This window comes from Manacus candei, unplaced genomic scaffold (assembly GCF_025592945.1).
Source record: "Manacus candei isolate 608988 ecotype Guabito, Panama unplaced genomic scaffold, ASM2559294v1 h1tg000005l, whole genome shotgun sequence".
In the NCBI taxonomy this organism is placed as follows: domain Eukaryota; kingdom Metazoa; phylum Chordata; class Aves; order Passeriformes; family Pipridae; genus Manacus; species Manacus candei.
Window position 1 is genome coordinate 3,604,343 of NW_026138053.1, and position 6,064 is coordinate 3,610,406.

The window sequence follows — 6,064 nt, forward strand, 5'->3', positions numbered from 1 at the left end:
GATCTTACAGCTTTTGGGTTTGACTCAATCCTTTCCTTCATTCCTTCTATTGGACTTTATTATTTCTAGACAAGCGGGTTTGTACCAAACCTCACCTCCTGGTGAGGGGAACCGCCAAACCCCCAAACACTGACTGATCTGTCATGAGGGAGAATGCCCTTGTTCTGCCTCCTAACTCTAAAATTGATGGATCTAATTCTTACTTGCTGTTTTTCTCCTGACATGAAGGAGAAGGATTTTTTTAAACAGTCACCAAGCGGAGATGGATCAAGCTGCTGATACCTGTCTGAATTCACAGTGCCAAAACATCCAGGCTGTTGACATCTGTGGTTTAGTCATGGGGCATTTTCTCTTGAAATGGACCACATAGTGAAAATGTAAATGCCTTGGATCACTTTTTAGTTGTGTTTAGGGAGTGCTTTTTCAGTTTTTCACAAAGCACGGGTCAGAATCATTCAGCAAGGACTGTTTTCTTCCCCATTGCTTCATTTGTGAAAGGACTGTGCAAGGTCATACTGGGAAACAGAGACAGACATTCTATTCCCTGCCCTGCAGGAGCTTTCCAGGTGATCATGCACCGCCTCCAGTTTTACCAGTCTTGCTCTAAGTTCCGTGTGATTCTCAGACAATGGATTGTATCAAGGGAATCCAGTTGTTCCTGTACTACCTATAAAACATGTATTTTGCAGGGTCTGTGAGCATTACCATGCCTGCTTTGCTTTGGAGCATCACTGTCCCAGGTAGCACGAGTTGCCTCCCCCACAGCTGGCTGTCATCTTCAGAGGGACCAGAGAGGATCAAACAAAGTGGACATGTTATTACTGCAACTCCTCCATCTCTTCTTGTTGATTTGTTATTACTGAATCTCCATCTCGCTGGTGGCAGCTAATGGTCACAGCTCACAACACCTTTATTGTGGAGCATCACCAGGAACATGCTAATTTACAGCTCAGATCGTAGGGCTTAAGTGGCTTTCACTTCCTTGCTGTTTCTCAGACTCACTTCATTTTTCCTCCAAACCCGAGACATCTTTCTAAAAAAGCAATACCCATAGTCCTAATACAAACTACGACTACATCTCTTCGTGTCTTAAATTCATTAAAAATGCTCTTATATAAAGATTTCTTTCCAGGGTTTTTACTCAGACTTCTGCATGGAGCTGGCAAAGACATTATGTAATAGCTAAATCTTCATTAGTTATATCTGTTTGCTTTGTGCCTTCATGACAATGATGAAAGCTGTAAATAAGTATATTGTCCCATCTTAACAAGGATAGCGTATCCATCAATAAGGACACTTACTCTGCTGAGATCTTTGCAAGGCTGTACAGGGGAGTAAATTAAAGGGAGAACAACATTCTTCATCTAAAGTGTCCTTGTTCTGTCACTTAATGTTTTACCCTTGCTAATATTTTTCAAAGTCTGGCAGTTAGTCAAAAAAGTCACTCAGTAGATGTGACATATTTTATCCAGCCTAAATCTACTTGGTCCTAGAATGATTTTTCTAGGCAGCCATGGCTGGAAGTATGACCTGAAACTCCTTCTGTGACTTCTCACCTTAATTTCCCAGCAGTCAGAGAAGTTTCCCAGTGAGATGTGTGGGGATGGAAGGGGCAACCAGAGGAGGTCGCTTAGCTGAACAGGGAGGCACAAGCCCTTGTTCGGGGCAGGAAATGAGTTGTCTGGATAAAGGCAGCTGGGATGAGGCTCCACTCTCAGGAATGTTCACTTCAGCCAAGAGTGACTGGTTGGTAACACCTCTCCTCTCACTAAACTCACTTAACTGTCCTAATTAGGTGAAGCAAAAGCTGTGTGGTAACTTGGAACTGTCCTGTGTGTCAAGGCTGTCCTTAGTTTACATGCAGATGACAGGGTTACGGGTTCACAGTGCTCAGGCAGGAGCTACAGGAGATCTCTGGGAGGGAGTGAGGAGGGGGCAAGTGATGGTCGGTGCCACTTGCTGGGAGAGGTCCATGCTTGCAGCTCCCTGAGGAGGGGAAAGCCCAAATGAAGCACCTCCCATGTGAGCCCACCTGACTCTGCACCAGCATTGCATGGCTGAAACTGAGCACATGCACCCTGCACAGGGACCTCTCCCTGTCCCCAGGAATGGACAGCAGCAGTTTCCAGCCCATGGAGGTGGGAGCTTTCCCCTGATGTGATGGAGCACAAAGCATCCTGACCAGGTACTGAGGTTCCCGCAGAAACCAGCACATTCCCTCACTCCTCTGCATGGCGTTTTATCACTGCCTCAGCACAGGTATCCCTGACTCACCCAGGTTAAACAAACAAACAAACAAAAATAATACAGGGAGTCTTGAAGTCATGGTCTTGCTCCAGGTTTATGGGACGATCCCGGAGTGAAAATCAGAGCGTGGCCTGCAGAGGGAAGAAAAGAGCTATGGTAGCACCACTGCACTTCCCGGGGGTCTGCTCTGCTTCCTGCTGCTCCTCTGGCACCGGCTCCGAGCTGAAGAGCTGCCTTTAAACATTAAATACATTCAAAGCCCATTCATATCAAACCAAAATTAAACTGCTGGATTTCATTCAAGAGTCATTCCCTCTGAGAAAGGGCTGAGAAGAAAATAACAGTTAGCTGAATGCCTCACCCATCCAGCACGCAGGAAAACCCCCCGTAGGAGGCGAGGTGAGAAGCGAGGCTGGGCTATCGCCTCACCTCATTGCATCGGTATCTGTGTGTAAGCCAGTTTCTCAATCCATTTAGAAATTCACTAATTGTCATTGGAGCTATTTGCTGACGACTGTGAAGTAGCCTGATAATGAAGAGGAAGTCCATTTATTCGTTAGCATTTGCGAAAATAATTACCTGTCACTTCACCGAGCATCCTTTGCCCTAAAAACACTTGCTCTTCAGCACCTTTTTATTTTTTTGTTCGAGCTGCACACTTTGAAACGCCACTTACAATTTCCAGTCCCTGAAGGGCTCATTCTCAGCCGCTGTGACAGCAGCGAGGGCTCACACTCCACAAGAGGACACTAAACGTCCTGTCACTTCTGCTGCAAGGAGAGGAGAGCGTATTAACAGTGCTGCAGGCTGACTGCAGCTCCCAGGTACTGCTTCAGCTGTGGGGTTTACAGGGCTGCTGCTTCTCTGCAGCCTGCCCCACACCTCTGCCAGGCATCATGGCAGGGCTGGGAGAAGCTGTGGATGCAGGGCTCAGTGCCAAGAAGACAAGGTAGTCCCAGCCCCACCATCTGAGCTTCATGGGCTGCCTTCTGCCCCCTGATTGCTATACCTGCTCTCAGCCCTCACAAAGACAACAGAAAGACTGCATGAAGCCAGGTATGCACTAGGAAGTGAGTCCTGAAGGGAGGAGGAAAGATTCTTTGGAAGTTACAAGAGTGATGTCTCAGGAGGGGGAAGGGGAGAAGAGGGAGATCTGTGTTCCTAAGCTCAGCCCTCTCTGCCAGTTACCCCCTTGAGTACAGCCAACACCTCTACCAGTGCCTGTTCCTGCCATGGGTGACACCCCACAACATCTTTGTGCCCTGTGCTCACTGGCTCACCCCTCTCCATCATGCCTGGTACTTCCTCTGCCACTAGCACCACTCCCACCAACACAGGCAACATAAACCAAATTGTCCTTTTGCTTTGGGCAACCAAAATGCAGCCTTGCCTACAAGACCGAGGGGCTCTGAGCTCTCTGCCTTCTGAGGAAGGTGGGTGTACCATGGCAGGTAACCACATTCCAGGTGCCTCACCAGGCCCCTGGAGATAAGTGGGAGAGACAGTGTGTGCCACCCTCTGAATCAACAGAGATCTGCCTGCTTGCACCTGCTGGGCTTACGCTGCTGTCATATCTCTGACTCCAAGGGCTACTTGTTTGTCAGCTGTGCTGAATTTTTATTGTTTCCTGGGTATGCGAATTCCCACTTCTGTTCCCAGGGCAAGGAGCACCACATCTCCTGGGGGTGGATGGCCACCAGTGTTGACTTAGCAGTGCATGGAGCAGGAGATAAGCACTGTCCTGCTGCCGGGACCCCGCGGAGCCGGGCACCCCCACCCTGTGCTCTGTGCTTCTTGCCCGGGGCTCCTGCGGCAGCGCCAGGAGCCAGGGTGTGCGTCACACAACACTGGAATGCATCATCCCTTTGGATGTGGGCAGGGACTCAGTCACAGCCCCCCAGAAAACCCCGAAAGGAGCACACCTCTGCAGCTTGTCCCAGGAGCAGGGAGCGGAGCAGCTCCTGCCTGGACAGGACCGAGGAGCTGCGAAGGAAGGACGGCCACAGGCGCACTGAAGGTATCATCTGCGCTCTAAGTGCAGCCCCTGCAATCCCACCCAGTTGCACCAGCAGTGGGGTTGGCCACTAGGGTTTGGGATGATCCAGTCAGTGCAGCAACATCCTGCCACCACAAGCCAGTGCCATACTAGTGGGTGAAATGGGCTCGTGATAGCTCACAGCTGTCGGGAATGGCTTATTAGATGCATTTACTACTCAGGGTGCAAGCTTGCAAGTGTTTGCAAGGGTTAATTGGTACTGGTACAGCACCTTGGGAAGGTGGGGTGAAGGGCTGGGTCAGGCAGGTGCTGTGAGTTGGGCTTCCTATGTGGAGGAGGATTCCTGGTTTGGGAAGACAGGAGATACTGGCTGTGTTTGCTTCTTGAGCAGGTATTTAATGCATTTCAGGATTAGGCAACTGTCTTTTTCCGGTGCTGTGGTATTAAGAGGGAGAAGTGTGTGGGTGAGTGTAAATCAGCTCTGTGCAGAGAGAGCTGCCTGTTTACACCTGGGGATTTAGGCTTCCAGATATTTAATTTCTGGTAACTGTACTTCAGCTTGTTGAAACATTTCAGTCTTGAAAAGCCTCTTGTGGATAATGAGACTATGGGGAGGCACTGCTCCCAGGGAGCCTGAGACTGGGGAGCAGGGGTGGATGTGGGCTTCATGTTAGCAGTGCAATTAATGAGCAAGTAGGTAGCCAGCATTTGCAAGAAAACTCTAGGAGAGAGGGGGATAAAGCAAAATGAGAGAAAGGTTCTGTTGCCTCCCTTGAAACCAAGAACAAGCAAAGCTCACTGAAGTTTAAAATGTCCTCTGTGGTATGTCATGTGGTGAGGGACCATGGGTGGTGGAGGGTGGGGGAGGTAGGAGATGGTTCTGCTTTGAGGTCTGGGGTCTGCCTGGAGAAGGCTTGTGCCCCACAGCCAGCTCTGGAATGACTCTGCCAACTGGGATAGGAACGGTGGGTGATCCTCCCCAAGCTGTCCCAACAAAGGGGCAGAGGGGCTGTGTGACCCACATCCTGTGCCCTGGTTCAGGGGTGTCCCCCCATCTTGTCTCATACCAGGCAGAGAAATGTCTCTGCTGCACTGGGAGCTGGTGGGACAGTGAGAAGGACCCATGGTTCACAGTTTGTTCTGTGACAGGGGTCAGCCCCCTCCTACACGCCCATACCCCAGGACAGCTCCTGCTCCTGCTACCACTGCAGCTTCCCTGACTCATGTAGGTGACCTGACTTGGGCTCTGCTTGTCATACAATCCATTTAACTCCTTCTCTGCTGGCCACGTGCACGCTGGAGAGCCTGCCAAGGAAACTCAGCTGTCTCTTCCCTGCACTTACCCTGTTGCTCTCTGTCTGCTGTCTGCCCACTGTGGCTGCAGGTCTCTGCAGCACAGACTATCCCTGAGCTGCAGCACAGGATGGGGAAGGAGGCAGCACACAGAGTGAGGAAAGGGGGCACTGGTGTAGCTGGTCCTGTCCCTGGGATGTGGGTGCTGGTGCTGACCCAGCCTGCAGAGAACCACATCCTCACCACCCCCACTAGGAAGAAAGACTAACTCCCCTCTAGGCAGCTCCTCTTAGGAGGAACTTTCTCCTATAGGATGCTGCAGGGAGAGTGATGTGAAACTGGGGTGGGGAACAAGGCAATGTGACCTTTGCCTGTTTGCTATATGAGTGGATGTCACCAATGAGGAATCCTCACGCCACAGAGCTATGTTGAGGTCCTCACTGATGAACCATGGAGACTAAGCCTCTACTGGAAAACGTTAGCCACAGCCCTGCCTGGCTCCCCCTCCCACCTTCTTCACCTTGTTAA